Below are 25,900 nucleotides of genomic sequence, written 5' to 3' on the forward strand. Positions count from 1 at the left end.
CCTAGTTACAGACTAACAGTTACCATGAGCCACAAAAAATGTATCTACACTAGTAGCACACTAGTGGGTGATACATATAAAAGTGCATAAAGTCCTATATAGTTCAAAAAACATCTGTATTATAATTCCTCTACCAAAGACTCACATTGTTGCCAGACTCTTACCAGTGTAAATAAACATCAGCCACCATCTCATGAAATGAGCGCTCATTATAAGAAGTGCTACAAAATGTATAGCAAGCTTGGCATTTCATCATAGGAAGGTGCCATCCAGGGTAGCCTATGCATCCATCCACAGTGCTCTCCTCTCCTGTTCCAGCATTGATCTAAGTTGCAACAAATAAAGCTTACACTTGAACCTGCAAACATGGCAATAGTGTGTAGTATCTGAATAAAATCTTGCACGCTTCTATGGATCAATAAACTACTAAAAACTAACTTTTCATTACAGCCCTAGTACACATCCTTTCATGTGGATCCAGATCGGAAGACACGCTGATAATCTAACTGATGGCCCTTGTGTCAATTGTGTTACATGATTTGTATATGAAATGATGGTGTGGATGGAGGGTATACAACTGCAGTTTTATTACACACTATGTGAATCTTTGTTTTCATTATGATGGTGAGAGATGTTTTCTGAGCTAGATGTTAACAGCTATTATCCATCAAGTTGACCTTCAGTGTCCACTGTGGGACCAAAAGTGCAGTTAGCATAATAATATGTGAGGTCATACTGCTGGAGGTGAGCAGATATTGGGTGGAGGATTTGTGCACTTTTGCGGTTGGAGAACTTGGTGATCACAGGAGGGAGGGAAGATAATTGTTTGAACTTTTTTTATATTAGTTATTATTATTATATGGTTTATTTATTTTTTATTAAATTTTTTTTTTGCACATTTCATTATTTGTTGCGCTTCATTGTTTATACTATTTGAGTGTGTAGTATTTATTTCACCATGAGCATCATATACATAGCACACCAAACAGACTGATAGTTGGTATCATGCAGCGGCATTACATCAGCACTAAAGTCTCTGCCCCAACGCGCGTTTCAGCCAATAGGTCTTTTTCAGAGCACTGTCTTCGTCCACCTTTTGTTCTTTCCACATTTCCCAGAAAGTTTCTCCAAAACACAATGTTTCGAATAGGGCCTGCAGGTGTTACACTATTTAGATGTCTTATACCTGAGGAGACTATCAGGACATTCTGATTAGAACTCTGATTCTAAAAATCCTCAGAAGAGAATATAACAGCTACTATAGGGGTCTAGAGTCACAGCTCACACTACTTTATACCAGCATTTCTGGAAAAGAAAAGAACTATGGAAAAGTTCAGCTGAATCATCAATTGGGAGGAAAGCCATATCAGTCTAACCCAAAAGATGACGTTCTTGGGGGTAGTCCTGGACACACTGAGAAATACTGTGGACTAACCCCTAGAAAAAGCAGGTTTTAGCATCTTGTCAGAGCCAAGTAATTTCTTTATTCCACCTGTTCACATTTTACTGTCTAAGGCAAATAGGGAAACTTATGTATAAGCAACAATCTCACTGTTGAAATAGGCTCACTGAAGGTTGAATACTTTTCAGACAGGATTTCTAAGTCAGTGGAGAAGTATCAGATGATCAGACTGACTCCACACATGAGGTGGTTCCTCTGGTGGTGATTGAACTTACAAAATTGTCATCTGTTGAGTCCTGATCCACCAACTGTTATCATGACAGATGCCTCTTCAATCGGCTGAGGCACCCACCATGACAATCTCTTAGCCCAAAGTCGATGATAGCTTCTATTGCAGGACAAAATAAATCCTTAGTAATGCTAGGGACTACTATGTGGTGATGCAAATCTTTAGACTCAATGCTGGGAACTTTTACGCAGTGTTGCAAATCCTTAAAATCAATGCAAGGGACTTCTGTGTGTTGATGATAATTTTATGTGGAGAAAGAGCTGCACTGTGATATAACAGCACAGGAGAACCAGCACCAGAAAATAACTGACTGGCATCCAAAAACCTGGATGTGGCTTTGTTATGTAATGGTATTACTCAAATGGTCAGTGATGTGTCATTTGACGTTTACTGAAATAATGCAGGGTAAATTGGCAATACAGAAAGGCATCTGTTTTGCACATATAATATATTCTTAGGGAAAATTCATAAATATTAATGCTCAAATACTCATATTGGCACGCAACATGCGCAAATTACTGACCAAAAATGCAGATTTTTATTTTTACTGAAGAATACACAGAGCTTCTTTTCGCACCTGTGAGGCACATTGTACATAATGGGCTACATTTTACCTCAGTAAAAAAAATTATGAACTGAGCTTTTTCAAGCTGCAGTGTGCAAGAGGCCTAACAGTGTAACAGATATTAGAATAAATACAGTTACCTGAAGTTTCTTAGAAATAAGCTTTTACCACTGCTTCCACTAGGACTGTTAGTTTAGGGTTGTAGGGATCCCCTGACAAGTTCCACAAAGCTAAGAGTGAAATAGTCTTTGATCTGAAAGTTCAGGTGGTTAAAGGCAATGCCACACCACTTGAAAGGAAGCTTGGTAAAAATATCAAAGTAGAAGTGCAGCCAAAGCTTGTTTGGCTGTACTTCTCATGTGGATCACAGGAGTGCAGTTTGTTCTGCACTCGTGTGACATGTTTTCAGCTGACAGCGGGCTAAAGGTTGGATCCACTGCTGAGAGCCTGAGACAGCTACTCCTGCCCCCTCCACAGCAGTACTGGGGGGAGAGGGTGGCAGAGCAGAGAGTAGTCCAGTGGCTGACATTCCCGGCTGTCTGCTCAGAGTGGCAGGGAGGACTGAGCAATCAGCAGTGTCTAATCGCTCAGTTCTCAGTCTTAGAAACGGCAGGGGACAGATGCAGCATTGGATCAATGCTGCATCCACCTAGGTAAGTATGATTAAAAAAAAACAAATTCCAAAATGTCTTATATATATAAATATATATATATATATATATATATTGCCAAAAGTATTGGGCCAGCCCTCCAAATTATTGGATTCAGGTCTTCCAGTCACCTCCATGGCCACAGATCAAACACCTAGCCATGCAGACTGCTTCTACAGACATTTGTGAAAGAATGGGTCGCTCTCAGGAGCTCAGTGAATTCAAGCGTGGTACCGTGATATGTTGCCACGTGTGCAATAAGTCCATCTGTGAAATTTCCTTGCTACTAAATATTCCACGGTCAACTGTTAGTAGGTTTATAACAAAGTGGAAGCAACTGGGAACAACAGCAACTCAGCCACGAAGTGGTAGGCCATGAAAAATGACAGAGCGGGGTCAGCGCATGCAGAAGCGCACAGTGCGCAGAAGTCGCCAACTGTCTGCAGAGTCAATAGCTAAAGACCTCCAAACTTTGTGTGACCTTCAGAGTAGCACAACAACAGTGTGTAGAGATCTTGATGGAATGGGTTTCCATGTCCGAGCAGCTGCATCCAAGCCTTACAACACCAAGTGCAATGCAAAGCGTCAGATACAATGGCGTAAAGCACACCGCCACTGGACTCTAGAGCAATGGAGATGTGTTCTCACACCCCACTTATTCATGAAGGCTCTATAAACAACAAATTATTATCTATTCCAACAATAATATAATTTGTATAATAAATGTCTTTATAACAACCTATACCTTTTGTTATATGAACACCAAAGATTGGTATCAGGAGTCTGGGGACCACCAGCCACACCAAGCCTCCCCCTGTGTGCAGAAGGCCTAAAAAACACTCTGGTAATATCATTGCTACACATTAGTTAATTGTTCTTTGTAATTGGTGTATGAGAATTCCCAGGCCATCACTGCAACTTAAAAGACTGAATACTTCATGTGTAATGCTACATTTTATTTGTTACAAATTTGGTATGAAAAAACAAACAGCAATAACAAACAAAAGTAAAATATGCATGAGATACCCAGGTGTATGGCTCAGACATAGCCTGATATAAAGGCTAGGTTATATATTCTATTTGTATTACATGTTAATCTCCCTGCCTTGGACAATCCTATATATGATTTAGAATAAATTATATTATCACAAATAAAATATAATAAAAAGATCAATTTGTTTATTACCTGTGTGTTTGGAGATGCATTGCTTTTTAAGTGGAAAAATTATTGCTTTTTAGCATATAATGCCTACATTTCTCCTACAAAACATTTATATAACGAGTAAGTGTTGGATATAAAGCTTTCTAACTTAACAAAAAGGTCTACTCTCAGGTTCATTTTTTTTTAAGTTTTACATTGCAATGCTTAGAATCCAAGAAATATAAAAAAAGATGCAGGATAGTTTAAATGGGTTTCACTATATAGCAAGCATTGCACTGTGCATCTAGGTCATGTATGATCATGTAACACCACACTGTCTAACCTGTTTTCACATAACTGTCAAATTTAGAACCTCCATGAAACTGTGGGAAAAACATTACAAATTCCACAGAGATGAAAAAACAAATTATCCAAGAATCACACAGCATTTTGCCTGTATCAGGGATTCATAATATATCTAAGCATCCAAATGTATCTTTATTTTCACATTCGGAGATATAAAAATGAAAACAAGAACACCGGTATAGTTTTTCAAACAGAAACGTAAAAAATTTGTAGCGACTGATGGGGTTTGTTTAATTGCCTTCAAGGTGAATTCAGCATACTAAGACTATTTAAGAAGTCAGACCAAAATTTTTAAGATTTTTACTGGCAGAGCTGTTTACATCCTCTCCCTGCTTTAGGCAAACTGCAAGTCAGTGGTAACCATACTGTATCTTTGCCCATCATACCATTACATATGATTGTTGAGGACTTGCCTGCATTAATTTAAATAGGTGATCATTCATTTGCATTGTGTGTGGGTGCCTTGTGCATAATTTTGCCTTAAGTGGCTGTCTGTGAATTAGTCCATACTGTTCTATCCTTCTGGCAGTTATTCCATCACCTCAGATCTAATTTCTTTTGGTGTGCCTCCTTTTTCATTATCTGGATCTTTCTACTCTTAAATGAGAACTGAACTTTGGAAGCTGTACCCAAAAAAGGCAAGCAGAGGGCCAAGAGCTAGTCACCAGTATTGCCTGCAGCTGATCTTTTCCCATTACTGACTTACCATACCTTTGTGGAGGCTGCCATTTTGGTAGAGGCAAGCTTTGCTCCCCCAGGTCAGGTCCTCCAGCAAGAACAGTGAGCAGTAAAGTAGTTACATCTGACTGGGTGCAGCCACTTTTTGTCCAACAATTTTCCACATAGCTCCTTCAATTTTTCAAAAAAGAGCTACTCACTGAGCACATTTTGGCCAGTAGGAACCAGCTGAAGATCATACAGCATATAGGGTTCAAACTGCATATATACAACTACTAGTGAAGTCTGATTCCTCACTGTTCTCATGATCATTGACACTCCACGAGCAAATAGTTTGGGGTGTCTACTTTCCAAAAAGGGGTCATTTGGGGGGTGGGGGCATTTTATGCCCAGCATTAGAAGTTTATGCAACACATCATTCACCCTTCTAACCACCTGAAGACCAAACCTTTTCTGACACTTTGTTCACATGAAACAATCTGTATTTTTTGCTAGGAAATTACTTTGAACCCCCAAAGATTATATATTTTTTAAATCAGACACCCTAGTGAATAAAACGGTGGGTGCTGCAATTTTGTATGTCGCATTGATTTTTCAAATGCTAATTGTTTGAAAAAAATTACATTTTTTTTACTTCTAATGCACAAAAACACAATATATTGGCCAATTATTTGGTACGAATAAAAGATGATGGTATGCCAAGTAAATTTATACAAAAGAATGCAGCACAACAATATAATAGCATATTGCTTCCCATATTAACCATGCATTATTGCAACATATCCACTGTGCATCTAATATCAACAGCCAGTGTCCCAATAGTATGATATCACAATCCTTGGTGAACCGCCCCTTTAAGACTTCAGTGCTCCAAGTGCTTATGTGCAATCACTCCACTGCATATATTCATTCAGTGATATGTTGCAATAACGCATGGTTAATACAGGAAGCAATATGGGCTTCTCAACAACACCAGCTGCCGTGGTAATTTGAATGGTCATACCTGCGTGAATGGAAGACAGGACGAAAACATCCCGTTTGTCCTTCCACTTCACTGTGAGCAATTCCTCAGTTCTCAAGCAGGCTTTTCCCCCTTTTGTAAGACGGGTATTTACAAGCCGTTGGGGGAAGCCCCGGCGATTAGGTCGCAGGGTGCCACATTCCAAGATTGTACAAATGTCTAAATAGTGGCACGCTTGAATAAAAATTGTCCACGTATAAGTGGTACCCCATATGGAAAAAGGATAGCATCAAGTCCCAAACTATCTTGCCACTGCTCCCCATGTAGTCTTGGCATCTGGGGGGCACCACGTGAATATTTTTTCCCTTGTAAACCCTAAACTTATATGTATAGCCTGTTGCCCTCTCACAGGTCTTCTACATCTTGACCCCATATCTGGCACGCTTGCTAGAGAGAAATTGTTTGAATGCAAAGCGGCCAGAAACTAATGAGGGACTCATCAACACAGATGTTTTGCTGGGGAGTATAGACTTCTGCAAATTTTTGGTTAAGGTGATGTACGAGCGGATGAATTTTGTGAAGCCAGTAAAATTCAGGGTCACCCCAAGGACGACAGAGTGTATTGTCATTGAAATGCATAAAACGCATTATATTCTCATATCTATGCCTGGCCATGGCAGCAGAGAACACTGGCATATGATGAATTAGGTCTATGGACCAATACAACTGCAATTAATTTTTTTAGTAGTGCCCGTGTTGAGGGTTAGGCTCCAAAAACTTTAAATTTGAAACCATAATGGGTTTCCCTGCGACTGGTATGGCAAGGTTTGAATTTGGGTTGGCAGCGAAAAACTGTTGTGCATATAAATTGATTTGATCCACAATCAATGCATACAGATCTTCCGTGAAAAACAGCTCCAAAAAATCAAGTTAAATTTGCTGTTTCCACCTGAATTCCGGGTTGGGCAGTGAATAGGGGAAGTGCGAGTGCTGCAGAATTTGTAGGCTGCCAATCAGGATTTGCAAGCACACCTGGAAGGATACTAGGGGCTCTACAGGCCTGTGTTCAAAGTCTTGGTGGCTGTAGGACACTGCTTGCCACCACACCAGCTTGTACTGCACTTATGGGACTTGCCACATCACCAAGTGATACTGCAGTGCTGGTATGTGAAAGACCAGGATGCACTAGGCCACTGGTGCTCACCAGTTTACCAAAAGGTTGAGTGGCACTAGTACTGGCACTCTGCTGTATATGAGAATCATCATGTGATTGTAAAATTTTAGCAACCTGGGAATGAGGTCGGGTACTCCTGACCTTAGCAGGGAACTCTTCTCTATCGTCTGAGCTATCTGTCAGGGTGCCGCTGCTGTCTACAGGTTCGTATTCTGAGGCAGATTCTGTCAGTGAGGCTTCCCCTTCGCTCTCATCTGACATGCTCAGAATCCAGTAGGTCTCTTCACTACAGTACCTTTCGTTGGACATTTTGGCCACTAAATTTATAAATACCTAGTGCGACTCATGGGAAAAAAAGCACCTGGCTGTCAGAGACTGCTTGAACAACTGCAAAAAAATTTACCTGCAAGTGCTAACAGAGATCAGGCCTGATTCTGCGAACACTGCAGTTTTGTGTGCAATATATCAAGTGACAGTGATCTACTGACACTGCACTTGCTGGGGGTGGAGGGGGTTAAGCATAGGGGTTAAACGCAGGTGCTGGCAGGTGCCAGGGCTGATCCCGCTACTGCTGCATTTTTGGGGTCACTATACTAATGTGAACACTGGTATAGTGCTGATCTGATCAAAGATATTGATCCGTTCAGATACTATACTAGAAATGGAGGTTTATTGTGTATGTGACCGTGTTCCTGGCAATCAAGGGGTTAAATGTGATGACTGGTGTAATGAAGGGCAATCTGAATCTATTTGGGAGGGACACTAACTGACACTAACGCTATCTGACGTTGCCAATGATAATAATACAGTGATCAGTAAAAAAAAATCACTTTACTGATCACTTCACTTTACTGATGACACTGGTGACAGGGCAGTGAAGGGGTTAACTGGGGGCGATCAAGGGGTTAAAGTGTTATTAAACCCACAACAGTAAAATCAGTCTGTATGTGCAGTAAAGCATGCTTGCTATACTCACTGAGGAACCTAAGGGGTTAATCCTCTGCATTGTGTAAAAAGGCTGTTTGATCCTTTCTTCTCTGCCCCTCCTCTTATACAGATGCCATACAGGCTGAACCTGTGATCACATGCACATGCTCAGTTTGGTGATAATAGGATCCTCCAAAATAGAAATTGGTATCGTTCCATTTTCCCAGTAATGATTAACAAATTTAATAGTCAATACTATGAACTAGTTGATACGGCATTCCTTAATGGCATTATCACCAAAGTCACATGGGAGTTTATTAGAACCAACTTCCCTAAAATTCCCACCTTCTACTCTCATCCTAAAATCCACTAAAAAATTGACAACCCCCAGGAAGGCCCATCATTTTGGACAATGGAGCTTTGACTGAAATTCTGAGTTGGCTCATTGATGAACACCTGAGACGTCACGTATTAAACCTTCCCTCATATGTAAAGGATACGATACATCTATAAAAATTATTGACAACATACATCTACCTGAGGGGCTCATCTTGAAACATTAGATGTAGAGGCCTTATATAGCTCCATTCCACATGATAGAGGATTAGCAGCAATTGAACACGTATTAGCTCAGAGGAAACAACAGGAATGGGTATATAATAAATGTATTCTGGCATCCTTGGAATTTGTCCTTAACCACAATGTATTTACCTTCAATGGGTCCCACTACCTCCAGGTACAGGGGGTTGCTATGGGGACCTGTTGTGCCCCATCCTGTGCCAACCTGTACCTGGGGGAGTGGGAGCAAATGTTCAAGGCTGATGAGGGGCTCTCAATGTATACAGACCACATTTGCATGTGGAGCCGATACATTGATGATATCCTGATAGTATGGGATGGATCGGAGGATTTATTATTGAAATGTTTGGATAGAATGAATAAGAGTTACATCAATCTTACATTTACCATGACCTCTGATTTGAAGGAAGTCACTTTTCCTGATGTTACTGTTCAAGTGCAAAATGAATCTACTGCTGGCAACACCATTATGCACTCCTCTAGTTTTCCTCCCAAGCCATTATTTTCATCTATCCCCTACAGCCAATATTTAAGAACAAGAAGGAATTGTTCAGATTAGCAAGATTTTAAGGTAGAAGCAGATGCTTTATGAGTTAGACTATTGGAAAGAGGGTACACTAATTCCTGTCTGAAAAAGCATACAGACTGGCAATTTCTAACACTAGGAGTGATCTGCTATATGGGAATACAAAAAGGAGAGAATCGGATCAGTGTACAAGAATTATTATTAAATATTACAGCCAACATGGCCAAATTAGGAATATCATCCAGAAATATTGGTACTTGTTCATTATATATCCCATAATAGGGAAGTTTGTATCTTCAGCCCCCCAAATCACATTTAGGAAGGCTACTTCCATAAAAGATTGCATAACACAAAGTGAATACAAGGCTGATATGTCTAGAGATCAATGCAATCTCAAAGGTACCTTTATCTGTGGTTCTTGCAATTATTGTAAATATATGCACACTGAGGTGGAACCCAGATTGCCCAATGGGGACTGCTTTAAACCTAAACATGTTGCCAACTGTAAAACCTTTGGCGTTGTTTATCTCTTGATGTGTGAATGTGGATGTTTCTATGTGGGTAAGACCAAATTGGAATTTTGGAGATGAGCTCATAGGCACATCAAACGTATGAAAACATGCAATACTAAATTGCCCTTGGGGCGACACATGATCTCTGTGCATGATGGTAGATTTCCAAGAATTCGATTTCTAGTTCTTGATAGGATACATCCATGCCTTAGGGGAGGGGATTGGAAGAAGCTGCTACTACAATTGGAACTCCGATGAATTTTCCAATTACGTGTGACATCCCCTCTGGGCTTGAATGAATCCGTCAGCTATAAGCCTTTCCTACGGGGTTTTGTATCTGGTGGCATAGAAAAATATCTATCTTGCTGCTGATGCATTCTGTCCTTTTTCTCCATGTTTTGTATGCTGTTTTGTCCTACTAGCATGCATTGATGTCCTGTTTGTAGTGTTTATATTATGTAATCTACTTTGAGAACTGAAGTATCTTCTTCCCTAAGTAGGATGTATATGCACTAACATACCTCTATCATTGTTTTTTGGAACAATATCATATTAAATAATGTGAAATCAGTTTGGTGGTTTCTTTTGTAGAGATGTGCTGGTTGCTTTAAATCTTAAACAGCAGTTGCAAAGCATTTTTCTTCTTTTCTCTCTTTGTGAGTGACAGACAGGAAAAGCAGGACTGTGCTCTAATTGGTTGTTGCTACAGCTGAAAAGGATCCACCCGTAGCAGCACTGTTGCAGCTGAACTTATGATTGGCTGTGGAGGAAAGGAGAGAGAAAAAAAGGAAGAAGAAGCACATGTGGGGAAGCAGACATTTTCAGGGGACCGCATGGAGCAGGGGCTCCTGATGTAAAGTCACAAAGGCTCACTCTCTGTGCTGCTGGAACCCATAAACTGGGCTGAGAGTGTGTAGCAGAGGAATTGTTGCAGGAGGACAGTGTGCAAATCAAGGATTGTCCTGCCTGCCACTCAAGATTACAGCCACTCAAGTGCATGTGTCTTTCAAAGTCTGGAGCTGCTGAAAGAGAGAGGATTTCTACTACTGTCTAATGCTATCTAGAGGACAATCCAGAAACAGTGAGTACTCTGTGATGAAAGGGGATTTTGATATTGCTGCACTTGCTGTTCATCTCTGGAGAATGGTCATGAGAAAGCCTGCTCTCTAATTCTCAGAGTGACACAGATCTTGGAAAGCCCAAGCTGCTCAGAATTAGCTATTCCTGCTGCTGATTGATGAGAGAACTCTGTCTCTGTATATTACTGGTTTGTCTCCTCAAGACTTGTGCTGTGGCTGAAGAGTGTGTTTTAGTTCCAAATCCCCACAGAAGCTTGCTGCTTTGAATATACTGAGCAAGTGTCAGTATATCAGGATTTCACCTGTATGGTAAAGATTTGTTGAAGTGTTGTTTTTTTCTATTGCAATGTTCACTGAAAGATTCTGCTTAAAGAAGACTGTGCTATTCTGCTATCCCTGGATTACAAATACTCTCCCATGCAGAGAGTGAGCGCTCTTCCATTGATTAAAGGGCCCCAACGTTGAGAGACTTTAAGTTTCATCCCACTGGCCAGTGGTTAGGTAGGATATTTCTGCTCTAGATAGTATTGCTATAGCAAATGTCAATAAGCTGCTAAATCTCATTAACAGTTATTGTTTCATGTGTCAATGTCACTCTCATATGTCACCCTAGTCAGTGTGATACTAGTCAGTTTTTGGAGAATTTAGTGAGTGAATTGTGACTTCTTACTATGTTATGCAAAGTGGTATCTGTGTTTTATGTACTTTACCTGTGTTAAATCAGCTAGTTCTTTTTCAGGGTTTGTCTTCTTCAATAAAACACATAAAAAATATTCTCAGAGTGTTGAAGTGCTGGGTATAATCAGAGATGTCACCAAATTCAGGTGGGAGCTGAACCTATACAGTTGCAAGAAAAAGTATGTGAACCCCTTGGGGTTACGTGGAGTTTTGCATGAATTTGGCATAAAATGTGCTCTGAACGTCAGCTAAGTCACAACAATAGAAGAACACAGTCTGCTGAACATAATACTACACAAACATTAGATGTTGCCATGATTTAATTGCACATAACATGTAAACATTCACAGTGCAGGGAGGAAAAAGTATGTGAACCTTTGGACTTAAGAACTGGTTGACCCTCCTTTGGCAGCAATAATCTCAACCAAACGTTTCCTGTAGTTGCAGATCAGACCTGCACAACGATCTGGAGTAATTCTGGACCACTCCTCTTCACAAAACTGTTTCAGTGTAGCAATATTCTTGGGATGTCTGGTGTGAATCGCTCTCTTAAGGTCATGCCACAGCATTTCAATCAGGTTGAGGTCAGGACTCTGACTGGGCCACTCCAGAAGGCGTATTCTGTGCTGTTGCAGCCATTGTTTTGTTGAATTACTTGTATGCTTTGGGTCATTGTCCTGTTGCATCACCCATCCTCTGCGGAGCTTCAGTTGGTGGACAGATGGTCGTACGTTTTCCTGCAAAATGTCTTGATAAACTCTGGAATTCATTTTCCCATCAATGACAACAATCCATCCAGGCCCTGAGGCAGCAAAGCAGCCCCAAACCATGATGCTCCCTCCGCCATGTTTTACAGTGGGGATGAGGTTTTGATGTTGGTGTGCTGTGCCTTTTTTTCTCCACACATTGTGTTGTGTGTTCTTCCCAAACAACTCAATCTTGGTTTCATCTGTCCACAGTATATTTTGCCAGTAGTGCTGTGGAACATCCAGGTGCTCTTTTGCAAACTTCAAACGTGCTGCAATATTCTTTTTGTACAGCAATGGCTTCCTCCGTGGTGTCCTCCCATGTACTTCATTCCTGTTTAATGTTTTCCTTATTGTAGATGTGTCAACAAAAATGTTAGCATGTGCCAGAGATTTCTGTAGGTCTTTAGCTGACATTCTGGGATTCTTCTTTACCTCATGCAGCATTCTGCGCTGTGCTCTTGCAGTCATTTTTACAGGACGACGACGCCTAGGGAGAGTAGCAACAGTGCTAAACTTTCTCCATTTGTAGACAGTCTGTCTTACCGTGGAAACATGAACATCAAGGCTTTTGGAGATACTTTTGTAACCCTTTCCAGCTTTATGCAAGTCAACAATTCTTGATCGTAGGTCTTCTGAGAGCTCTTTTCTGCGAGGCATGGTTCACATCAGACAGTGCTTCTTGAAACCAGTAAACAAAAAACAGGTGTGTGTTTTTTAAGGGCAGGACAGCTGTCAGCAACACATCCAATATCATCACACTGATTGGAGTCAAGGTTGGCTCACTCCTGGCTCCAATTAGCTCTGGGAGAAGTCATTAAGCTAGGGCCTCACATACTTTTTCCTCCCTGCACTGTGAATGTTTACATATTATGTGCAATTAAACCATGGCAACATCTAATGTTTGTGTAGTATTATGTTCAGCAGACTGTGTTCTTCTATTGTTGTGACTTAGATGACGTTCAGAGCACATTTTATGCCCAATTCATGCAAAACTCCACGTAATCCCAAGGGGTTCACATACTTTTTCTTGCAACTGTATATCTAGCCAAGCATCACCCAAGGGTGTGCTACATTTGGGGGCTTGTCGGGGATATTTAGCTCCACCTACCTGATTTAGCTATACCTAGTTCACCCCAAAGACATGAGGATGGAGCCTGCCAAAGGGTCAACTATACCTCCTAGTGCAAATACGGCTCAGGCTGAAGCTGATTCTTCACCAGCTACTGTTGGCTTAGAGGTTTTGAATACCCTCAGGAATTTAGTGGAGAAGTGTTTAATATCTATTCCATTGAATAATAGATCTGAATATCGCAAATTGCGATTCTTCTCTGGAAAGCAACCTACACCAGTGGGAGATGATTTTGAGGAATGGATGGAACAGGCCATACAGGCGTTACATGAATGGGATGTCTCTGAGACACAAAAGAAACAGCGAATTTCTGAACGTTTAAGGGGAGCAGCTTCAAGGGCAGTGCGAAACCTAAAGTTCAGCCAACCAGACTGTACTGGCCAGGACTACCTCAGTGTTTTACAAGATGTTTTTGGGAAGACAGATAAGATCTCAGATCTTATGTACAAATTTGAACACACCTATCAGGCAAAAGGAGAGAAATTGTCTGAGTATATAATGTGCCTGGATGAGATTATACATCAGCTGTTAACAAAGAAAGGTATCAAACCCAACATAGTAGACAAGATCAGAGTTTGGCAGGTTCTACAAGAAGCACAGCCCTTAGACCCTATTATGATCCAGTTGACACGGACAGACAACGAAAACTTAAAATATCCTGAGCTGATCAGAATTGAAGGAGAGGAGGATGCAAGGTTAGAAGAAAAAAAGAAATACTCTGGACCATATTCAGCTGTTGGGGTTGGTTTAGTAAGTACGACAAATACTCACTCTGAAATAGCCTCATTGAGGGCTGAGGTGTCTAAACTGAGAGAAATGATTGCCATGCTGATGTTCTCCAAAGGGGGTGAATCAGGACAGCCTCAGATCAAGACAAACCCCATTCTAGCTGGAAACAACAAAAACCCTGTAATCTGTTACAATTGTGGTGGTGCAGGCCACTATAGAAGCAGCTGTGTAAGTCCACCTAAAGGGAAACTTCAGGGGACCTTAGTAACGGATTCAGCCAAGTATCCAATTGTGAAGAGCTCCAATAACACAAAAAGATTCAAATCCACTGCTCGCTTTTTTAGGGCCCCTGTCAAGAAGGGTAGAGAGCCAACAATTAAAGTTACCTCAGATCCACCTAAATGGATTAGAGACCAAAGGAGAGTAATTCAGAGAGAGTCTCCTTTTTCAAGACAAACCCCAGACAAGTCGAGAAGGCAGTCATTTGTGCAACATGGAAACACTGATTGTGGAACTACTGGTCAACCTAGATCAAGAGGGTTACCCAAGGGATTAATTGGACCTTCACCTGAAGTATCAGTGAAAATAGAGGGAGTGTATGGCCGAGCTGTGTTGGATACTGGTGCACAAGTCACTATCCTCTACAGGGATTTTTACCAGAAGTACCTAACACATTTGCCCTTAAACAGATTGGAAGATTTGGAGATCTGGGGCCTGAGCAATACCAAAGTTCCTTATGATGGATATGTTTCCCTCAAATTAGAGTTCCCTGCTATTGTTGTGGGGTCTGCTGAAACCTTTGAGACCCTGGCAGTTGTATGTCCTAAGCCAAAAGAAGATACAGGCGCTGCTATTTTAGTAGGGACTAATACAAATTTTATCCGAAGGGTGTTGCAGCCACAGCTGAGTCAAAAACACCCTGTATTAAAATCTGTATTCCGTGCTTCACAACGAGAGAAGACTTACCCTACAGAAGAGGTTGGACATGTGTGGTTACTAAACCGGAAGAAACAGGTGATTCCTCCAAGGAATGCAAAGTGGTATCTGTGTTTTATGTACATTACCTGTGTTAAATCAGCTAGTTCTTTTTCAGGGTTTGTCTTCTTCAAAAAAACCCATAAAAAATATTCTCAGAGTGTCGAAGTGCTGGGTATAATCGGAGGTGTCACCAGATTCAGGTGGAAGCTGAACCTATACATCTAGCCAAGCATCACCCAAGGGTGTGATACACTTGGAAATATAAAAGTGGGAGGTGGGCTCTATGTTTGTATTATAACGATATTATCCTGTTCACAATAGAGATATTGTGCAAATGTTCTCTTTTAGGCGCTCTTTTCCATAAATAGATTTCACATTTCACAGTTATTGATGTTTTTTTTGTTTACTGTATTGTACATTGGTGTGGGCCTTGCTTTGCTGCTCTTCTGGCCCATTTGATGGCTGGGATCAAACCAGGCTATGCGTGGGTTTCTTTTTTTAGGTGGCCCAGCACGTACAGGCCACATAACCATTTTTGTGGTGAGCGCAGCCTTTTGTTATGGCCCCTGGAGCATGAGATGTCTCCTTTCAGGAGACTGTGCTTTCATCCTTTCCCACCCGGTGGCCATCTTGGTGTGTGTCAGCGGTTCGCCAGTGCGTGACGTCATCCCGCACTAGGGGCAGGGTGGAACACATCGGGGGCAGAGCCTGATGCCCAGAGGTGGAGGAGCCATTTTTGGACCAGAGGGTGGTGACTCACTTGATGCATATACTTTTGGAGATATAAATAGATCCCCCTTTTTTATCTTACTCTTTCTTCTTTATAATTGGGTGACAAACCTAACATACTACTGTGTGGTCTTGCAGTTAGTCTTCCATTTAGGTAAACAGGCCCCGTCTTCTTTTTTTTCTTTTTGTTTTGTTTTTCTGATCTTCAATGGGGTGGAATATGTGACTACATCTATACATGCCTTTTTGTGATTTATATGGGGACCTTTTGCCTTTGTTTTGATATTTTTGCCAGGTTCTTTTGGATCAATTTTGTCTATAAAACTGGAGGATCTTACTGTGTATGGAGCTATGTTTTTCAATTAGCCCTAATGGTGGGTGTTTTGTTAGACCTACCTAAAAAAAACTACATGATACCCCCTTTTCTTGCCTACATGATAGTTATTATTGTTATTATGCATTGTATGTAGCTTGCTTCTGTGGTTGTCAGTGCCTTCTTGGAGGGCCCCAGCCTGGTCGGTACCTGCCTGGATGTGGTCTGGAGAGAATATGCAAACTCGGCTATATATCAAATGCTTTTAGTGTGGCAAAAATCTTCTTCACTTTCTCTGGTCCTCACTGTAATATGCTCTGAGTATGTATTTTTTGATGTCCACATAATGACGCTGTATATAATTGCTGATAGCATTGCTGTATGACCTCAATATATATGTTTCAGCTTCTAGTGGCTATACCATTCATGCAGTCTCGTCCCTGAAGAAGGAGTAGACTTACTCTGAAACGCGTCGGATGTTATCGAGGAACTCTGTAATGTTGATATATCTTTGTATGATATTATTGTACTTACCTTTCAATTTACCGCCTGTTCACTGTTTTATGGTTGACAAGTTTTAACATATCTATATTCAATAAAGATTGTTGTAACTTTTACTTACTTTTTCGATGCCTTTAAAGTTCCAACTAGGGGGGTTTATCTCCAATACAACTTTATATTTTAGGGATGTTGGCATCCATTAGAGATACCTCAGAATAATTTTTTCATGCTCAGTTTGGTGTGTATTGCTAGATAGGTTTTTCTTTTACTTGGGAGGGTGCATGTGATCATCACAGGGCCAATCAGCACTGTCCAGACAGAGGGTCAAGAGATTCACATTCTCCTAGAGCAGAAAGAAAATTCCTCCTACAGATTTAACCAGTGTTTGGCTGAAGTCACAAGACTGCTGTAACTGCTGATGAGAAAAGGTATTTAGCTGTTTCTATTTATTAAAATAATTGCACTTCCATGTTGTGTGTACTGTGAGAGACCAGATATAGTGAATGCAGGGTCCTGGGTTTAGTAACACTTTACATGTGTCCTAAAAGTGTTCTAAACTGTGTAAGTGTGCTGTTTTACCCACTGTGTCTTCTTTGTTCTCTCTCTGGGATGGAATGTGCCCAGAAAGAGATTTCATCATTTCCTGTACCTGTGTAGGTGTAAACACAGGTGCAAGAAGATCTGTGATAGGCCAGGGATTGATCATTCGATTTAGACCAAACATTACTGGCCTAAATCGGATGATTGATCCATTGGGGACCAAATAACGGCACTTGCGGGTTGGCGGGCGCACGCGCCCCCGCCCTGCGATCACTACGGGAGCATCTTTAGTTAGGTATTCTTGTTATATTTTCTTTTTCTTTATCTGTATCTGTCATTACTTGTAATAAATGTTTTACTTATAAGTATTTGTGTGATCTCTCTTTGCACATATCGACTACAACCCCAAAACCCTAACAAAACATTAGGGAACAAATTAATGCTGCTGCAATGGGAAATATATATTCCCTTATTGGACAACATGGTGCAAGCACACAATTATTGTATGCCCAATCTCCGCTTCTGGGTTTTGGAACGGGTCATCCAGGGGCGGAGACTGGAACAAACACATTCTCCAATGAGAGTCTTGCTGGATTCATAGACTTCGGGCCACACAATGGCCTGGGTTGAATGAGATTTTGAGTTTCAGACCATTCTTGGATGGTTTTACTTCAGTTTGTTTTGAATATTTAATGTAAGTCCATAATCATTAATTGATAAAATTCTGGATAATTTGTTTTGTTTCTTTAATATAATTTGTTAATGTTATTACTATATTAAGAATTTTAATGTCATGTTATGGCACTTTTGTATATTTGTGGTATCCACAATAGCGCAATTGTACAGATTGATGCATGTTCCTTTAATTGGTGGGGGCTTCCTTTGGGGGCATTTACATGGTGGAGCTCTGCGTGCTGGCACCTGCCCTGATCCAACATGGCTGCACATCTCCAACTGAGACTGTGCACTGGTGGTTACACCAGATATAACTTCCGATGCACCAGATTTGACTCTGTCTTCATGTTCACCACCCATGGTGACTGCAGCAGCCGATTCATTGGCTGCTCATGAGCACCCCATGTTAGATTGGGGAAGAAACAAGGGGCATCTCTCCTCATTTGAGACCTTCCTTCTTTGGTTACCCACATGGCTTTAATGAGTTTGGGACTAGCTGATTGTAATTGGCTGGTTTGCAACGCTTGATTGTCTGTTTGGCCTTTATTAATGAGGCAGTTTTTTAAGGTATTCAGTGCAGTCCTTGCTATGGATCTGTTTGGAACTATCGAGGCAGTCTGCGAAGCTCCACATTTGTATGCTGAAATTCTGACAGTTAGTCTATTGAAATTTTAATGACATTGGTTTCTTGGTGTAATATGCATAACTATATTGTGCTTTCTTACTAGGTTAATGTGCTTTCCCTCTATGATAATGGATTGGTTGCTGAGTTCCTCTGGGGACCTCATCAAGTGGCCTGTTTTGGTTAATGCAGTAGTATTATTCAGTGCTATGGACCTTTTGTGATCATCTGTGTGACCCTTAAAGCTACACCTTGTGAAACTCTGATTTTGGCATGTAATGAATATAACTATATATTGCCATAACTAGAGATGAGCGAATTTTTCAAAAATTCGATTCGGCTGATTCGCTGAATTTGCGGGAGAAATTCGATTCGATGCGAATTTATTCGCCGCGAATTTAACTTATTTAAAGGGTTTCTAGGCTTCAGAGAGCCTTTATATTAGTGCAGAACACTGTACCTTTAATTTAAATGCCCTTGGAGTCTGCTGGGGAAGAGAAATAATACTGCCAGTCAGTATGACATGCAGATGAGTGCCGTCGATCTTAGAATCACCGCACACTTCACTCATTTGGGCAGTCACGGGGCACGACGAAGAAGAAGAAGAAGAAGAAGAAGAAGAATGAAAAGAAGAATGAAAAGAAGAAGAAGAAGAAGAATGAAAAGAAGAAGAAGAAGAATGAAAAGAAGAATGAAAAGAAGAATGAGAAGAATGAAAAGAAGAAGAAGAATGAAAAGAAGAAGAAGAAGAAGAATGAAAAGAAGAATGAAAAGAAGAATGAGAAGAATGAAAAGAAGAATGAAAAGAAGAAGAAGAATGAAAAGAAGAATGAGAAGAAGAATGAAAAGAAGAATGAGAAGAAGAATGAGAAGAAGAATGAGAAGAAGAATGAGAAGAATGAAAAGAAGAATGAAAAGAAGAATGAAAAGAAGAAGAAGAAGAATGAAAAGAAGAAGAAGAATGAAAAGAAGAATGAAAAGAAGAAGAAGAAGAATGAAAAGAAGAAGAAGCAGAATGAAAAGAAGAATGAAAAGAAGAAGAAGAATGAAAAGAAGAAGAATGAAAAGAAGAAGAAGAAGAATGAAAAGAAGAATGAAAAGAAGAATGAACTATATTACTATATCAGTCTCTAATGGATGCTGGAGAGTTAAACCCCCTAACACCTGCTGTGCCCATTATGAGGGGTTCCCACCATCCCTGTGCTGAGGTTCTGGGTATGCACACCTGCTGTGCCCATTATGAGGGGTTCCCACCATCCCTGTGCTGAGGTTCCAGGTCTGCACACCTGCTGCGCCCATTATGAGAAGTTCCCACCATCCCTGTGCTGAGTTCCTGGGTCTGTACACCTGCTCTGCCCATTAGGAGGAGTTCCCACCATCCCTGTGCTAAATTCCTGGGTCTGTACACCTGCTGTTCCCATTATGAGGGGTTTCTACCATCCCTGTGCTGAGGTCCCAGGTCTGCACACCTGCTGCGCCCATTACTAGGGGTTCCCACCATCCCTGTGCTGAGGTTCTGGGTATGCACACCTGCTGTGCCCATTATGAGGGGTTCCCACCATCCCTGTGCTGAGGTTCCAGGTCTGCACACCTGCTGCGCCCATTATGAGAAGTTCCCACCATCCCTGTGCTGAGTTCCTGGGTCTGTACACCTGCTCTGCCCATTAGGAGGAGTTCCCACCATCCCTGTGCTAAATTCCTGGGTATGCACACCTGCTGTGCCCATTATGAGGGGTTCCCACCATCCCTGTGCTGAGGTTCTGGGTATGCACACCTGCTGTGCCCATTATGAGGGGTTCCTACCATCCATGTGCTGAGATTCCGGGTCTGCCCACCTGCTTTACCCATTATTAGGGGTTCCCACTGTCCCTGTGTTGAATTCCTGGGTCTGTATGTACACCTGCTGTGTCCATTGTGAGGGATTCCCACCATTCCTGCACTGAGTACCTGAGTCTGTACACCTGCCAAAAGAAAGTTTCAGGATTTTGAAGGAGCAAAATACAGTAATACTGGAACAAAAATGAGCTGCGTGGTGGAGTTGCCAGAAGAAAAAGAAGAAGAAGAAAAGAAGAAGAAGAAGAATGAAAAGAAGAATGAAAAGAAGAGGAAGAAGAATGAAAAGAAGAAGAAGAATGAAAAGAAGAATGAAAAGAAGAAGAAGAATGAAAAGAAGAAGAAGAAGAATGAAAAGAAGAATGAGAAGAATGAAAAGAAGAAGAATGAAAAGAAGAATGAAAAGAAGAAGAAGAATGAAAAGAAGAAGAAGAAGAATGAAAAGAAGAATGAAAAGAAGAATGAGAAGAATGAAAAGAAGAATGAAACGAAGAAGAAGAATGAAAAGAAGAATGAGAAGGAGAATGAAAAGAAGAATGAGAAGAAGAATGAGAAGAATGAAAAGAAGAATGAGAAGAATGAAAAGAAGAATGAAAAGAAGAAGAAGAATGAAAAGAAGAATGAAAAGAAGAAGAAGAAGAATGAAAAGAAGAATGAGAAGAATGAAAAGAAGAAGAAGAAGAATGAAAAGAAGAATGAAAAGAAGAAGAAGAATGAAAATAAGAAGAAGAAGAATGAAAAGAAGAATGAGAAGAATGAAAAGAAGAATGAAACGAAGAAGAAGAATGAAAAGAAGAATGAGAAGGAGAATGAGAAGAAGAATGAGAAGAAGAATGAGAAGAATGAAAAGAAGAATGAGAAGAATGAAAAGAAGAATGAAAAGAAGAAGAAGAATGAAAAGAAGAATGAAAAGAAGAAGAAGAAGAATGAAAAGAAGAAGAAAAAGAATGAAAAGAAGAATGAAAAGAATAATGAGAAGAATGAAAAGAAGAAGAAGAAGAATGAAAAGAAGAATGAAAAGAAGAAGAATGAAAAGAAGAAGAAGAAGAAGAATGAAAAGAAGAATGAGAAGAATGAAAAGAAGAAGAATGAAAAGAAGAATGAAAAGAAGAAGTAGAATGAAAAGAAGAATGAAAAGAAGAATGAAAAGAAGAATGAGAAGAATGAAAAGAAGAATGAAAAGAAGAAGAAGAATGAAAAGAAGAATGAGAAGAAGAATGAGAAGAAGAATGAGAAGAATGAAAAGAAGAATGAGAAGAATGAAAAGAAGAAGAAGAAGAATGAAAAGAAGAAGAAGAATGAAAAGAAGAATGAAAAGAAGAAGAAGTAGAATGAAAAGAAGAAGAAGATGAAGAATGAAAAGAAGAAAAAGAAGAAGAATGAAAAGAAGAATGAGAAGAATGAAAAGAAGAAGAAGAAGAATGAAAAGAAGAATGAGAAGAATGAAAAGAAGAAAAAGAAGAATGAAAAGAAGAATGAAAAGAAGAAGAAGAATGAAAAGAAGAAGAAGAAGAATGAAAAGAAGAATGAAAAGAAGAATGAGAAGAATGAAAAGAAGAATGAAAAGAAGAAGAAGAATGAAAAGTAGAAGAAGAATGAAAAGAAGAATGAGAAGAAGAATGAGAAGAATGAAAAGAAGAATGAGAAGAATGAAAAGAAGAAGAAGAAGAATGAAAAGAAGAATGAAAAGAAGAATGAGAAGAATGAAAAGAAGAAGAAGAAGAATGAAAAGAAGAATGAAAAGAAGAAGAAGAAGAATGAAAAGAAGAAGAAGAATGAAAAGAAGAATGAGAAGAATGAAAAGAAGAAGAAGAAGAATGAAAAGAAGAATGAAAAGAAGAAGAAGAAGAATGAAAAGAAGAATGAAAAGAAGAAGAAGAAGAATGAAAAGAAGAAGAAGAAGAATGAAAAGAAGAATGAAAAGAAGAATGAAAAGAAGAAGAAGAAGAATGAAAAGAAGAATGAAAAGAAGAATGAAAAGAAGAAGAAGAATGAAAAGAAGAATGAGAAGAAGAATGAAAAGAAGAATGAGAAGAATGAAAAGAAGAATGAAAAGAAGAAGAAGAATGAAAAGAAGAATGAAAAGAAGAAGAAGAAGAATGAAAAGAAGAATGAAAAGAAGAATGAGAAGAATGAAAAGAAGAAGAAGAAGAATGAAAAGAAGAAGAAGAAGAATGAAAAGAAGAATGAAAAGAAGAAGAATGAAAAGAAGAAGAAGAATGAAAAGAAGAAGAAGAAGAATGAAAAGAAGAAGAAGAATGAAAAGAAGAAGAAGAAGAATGAGAAGAATGAAAAGAAGAAGAAGAATGAAAAGAAGAATGAGAAGAATGAAAAGAAGAATGAAAAGAAGAAAAAGAATGAAAAGAAGAAGAAGAAGAATGAAAAGAAGAATGAGAAGAATGAAAAGATGGTTCCTACCATTCATGTGCTGAGATTCCGGGTCTGCCCACCTGCTTTACCCATTATTAGGGGTTCCCACTGTCCCTGTGTTGAATTCCTGGGTCTGTATGTACACCTGCTGTGTCCATTGTGAGGGATTCCCACCATTCCTGCACTGAGTACCTGAGTCTGTACACCTGCCAAAAGAAAGTTTCAGGATTTTGAAGGAGCAAAATACAGTAATACTGGAACAAAAATGAGCTGCGTGGTGGAGTTGCCAGAAGAAAAAGAAGAAGAAGAAAAGAAGAAGAAGAAGAATGAAAAGAAGAATGAAAAGAAGAGGAAGTAGAATGAAAAGAAGAAGAAGAAGAATGAAAAGAAGAATGAGAAGAATGAAAAGAAGAAGAAGAAGAATGAAAAGAAGAATGAAAAGAAGAAGAAGAATGAAAAGAAGAAGAAGAAGAATGAAAAGAAGAATGAAAAGAAGAATGAGAAGAATGAAAAGAAGAATGAAACGAAGAAGAAGAATGAAAAGAAGAATGAAAAGAAGAAGAAGAAGAATGAAAAGAAGAAGAAAAAGAATGAAAAGAAGAATGAAAAGAATAATGAGAAGAATGAAAAGAAGAAGAAGAAGAATGAAAAGAATAATGAAAAGAAGAAGAATGAAAAGAAGAAGAAGAAGAATGAAAAGAAGAATGAGAAGAATGAAAAGAAGAAGAATGAAAAGAAGAATGAAAAGAAGAAGTAGAATGAAAAGAAGAATGAAAAGAAGAATGAAAAGAAGAATGAGAAGAATGAAAAGAAGAAGAAGAATGAAAAGAAGAATGAGAAGAAGAATGAGAAGAAGAATGAGAAGAATGAGAAGAAGAATGAGAAGAATGAAAAGAAGAAGAAGAAGAATGAAAAGAAGAAGAAGAATGAAAAGAAGAATGAAAAGAAGAAGAAGTAGAATGAAAAGAAGAAGAAGATGAAGAATGAAAAGAAGAAAAAGAAGAAGAATGAAAAGAAGAATGAAAAGAAGAATGAGAAGAATGAAAAGAAGAAGAAGAAGAATGAAAAGAAGAATGAGAAGAATGAAAAGAAGAAAAAGAAGAATGAAAAGAAGAATGAAAAGAAGAAGAAGAATGAAAAGAAGAAGAAGAAGAATGAAAAGAAGAATGAAAAGAAGAATGAGAAGAATGAAAAGAAGAATGAAAAGAAGAAGAAGAATGAAAAGTAGAAGAAGAATGAAAAGAAGAATGAGAAGAAGAATGAGAAGAATGAAAAGAAGAATGAGAAGAATGAAAAGAAGAAGAAGAAGAATGAAAAGAAGAATGAAAAGAAGAATGAGAAGAATGAAAAGAAGAAGAAGAAGAATGAAAAGAAGAATGAAAAGAAGAAGAAGAAGAATGAAAAGAAGAAGAAGAATGAAAAGAAGAATGAGAAGAATGAAAAGAAGAAGAAGAAGAATGAAAAGAAGAATGAAAAGAAGAAGAAGAAGAATGAAAAGAAGAATGAAAAGAAGAAGAAGAAGAATGAAAAGAAGAAGAAGAAGAATGAAAAGAAGAATGAAAAGAAGAAAAAGAATGAAAAGAAGAAGAAGAAGAATGAAAAGAAGAATGAAAAGAAGAATGAGAAGAATGAAAAGAAGAATGAAAAGAAGAAGAAGAATGAAAAGAAGAATGAGAAGAAGAATGAAAAGAAGAATGAGAAGAAGAATGAAAAGAAGAATGAGAAGAATGAAAAGAAGAATGAAAAGAAGAAGAAGAATGAAAAGAAGAAGAAGAATGAAAAGAAGAATGAAAAGAAGAAGAAGAAGAATGAAAAGAAGAATGAAAAGAAGAATGAGAAGAATGAAAAGAAGAAGAAGAAGAATGAAAAGAAGAAGAAGAAGAATGAAAAGAAGAATGAAAAGAAGAAGAATGAAAAGAAGAAGAAGAATGAAAAGAAGAAGAAGAAGAATGAAAAGAAGAAGAAGAATGAAAAGAAGAAGAAGAAGAATGAGAAGAATGAAAAGAAGAAGAAGAATGAAAAGAAGAATGAGAAGAATGAAAAGAAGAATGAAAAGAAGAAAAAGAATGAAAAGAAGAAGAAGAAGAATGAAAAGAAGAATGAAAAGAAGAATGAGAAGAATGAAAAGATGGTTCCTACCATTCATGTGCTGAGATTCCGGGTCTGCCCACCTGCTTTACCCATTATTAGGGGTTCCCACTGTCCCTGTGTTGAATTCCTGGGTCTGTATGTACACCTGCTGTGTCCATTGTGAGGGATTCCCACCATTCCTGCACTGAGTACCTGAGTCTGTACACCTGCCAAAAGAAAGTTTCAGGATTTTGAAGGAGCAAAATACAGTAATACTGGAACAAAAATGAGCTGCGTGGTGGAGTTGCCAGAAGAAAAAGAAGAAGAAGAAAAGAAGAAGAAGAAGAATGAAAAGAAGAATGAAAAGAAGAGGAAGAAGAATGAAAAGAAGAAGAAGAAGAATGAAAAGAAGAATGAGAAGAATGAAAAGAAGAAGAAGAAGAATGAAAAGAAGAATGAAAAGAAGAAGAAGAATGAAAAGAAGAAGAAGAAGAATGAAAAGAAGAATGAAAAGAAGAATGAGAAGAATGAAAAGAAGAATGAAACGAAGAAGAAGAATGAAAAGAAGAATGAGAAGGAGAATGAAAAGAAGAATGAGAAGAAGAATGAGAAGAATGAAAAGAAGAATGAGAAGAATGAAAAGAAGAATGAAAAGAAGAAGAAGAATGAAAAGAAGAATGAAAAGAAGAAGAAGAAGAATGAAAAGAAGAATGAGAAGAATGAAAAGAAGAAGAAGAAGAATGAAAAGAAGAATTAAAAGAAGAAGAAGAATGAAAATAAGAAGAAGAAGAATGAAAAGAAGAATGAAAAGAAGAATGAGAAGAATGAAAAGAAGAATGAAACAAAGAAGAAGAATGAAAAGAAGAATGAGAAGGAGAATGAGAAGAAGAATGAGAAGAAGAATGAGAAGAATGAAAAGAAGAATGAGAAGAATGAAAAGAAGAATGAAAAGAAGAAGAAGAAGAAGAATGAAAAGAAGAATGAAAAGAAGAAGAAGAAGAATGAAAAGAAGAAGAAGAAGAATGAAAAGAAGAAGAAGAATGAAAAGAAGAATGAAAAGAATAATGAGAAGAATGAAAAGAAGAAGAAGAAGAATGAAAAGAAGAATGAAAAGAAGAAGAATGAAAAGAAGAAG

This window comes from Staurois parvus, unplaced genomic scaffold, assembly GCF_062004578.1.
Source record: "Staurois parvus isolate SC_StPar_1 unplaced genomic scaffold, SC_StPar_1.0 ptg000053l, whole genome shotgun sequence".
In the NCBI taxonomy this organism is placed as follows: domain Eukaryota; kingdom Metazoa; phylum Chordata; class Amphibia; order Anura; family Ranidae; genus Staurois; species Staurois parvus.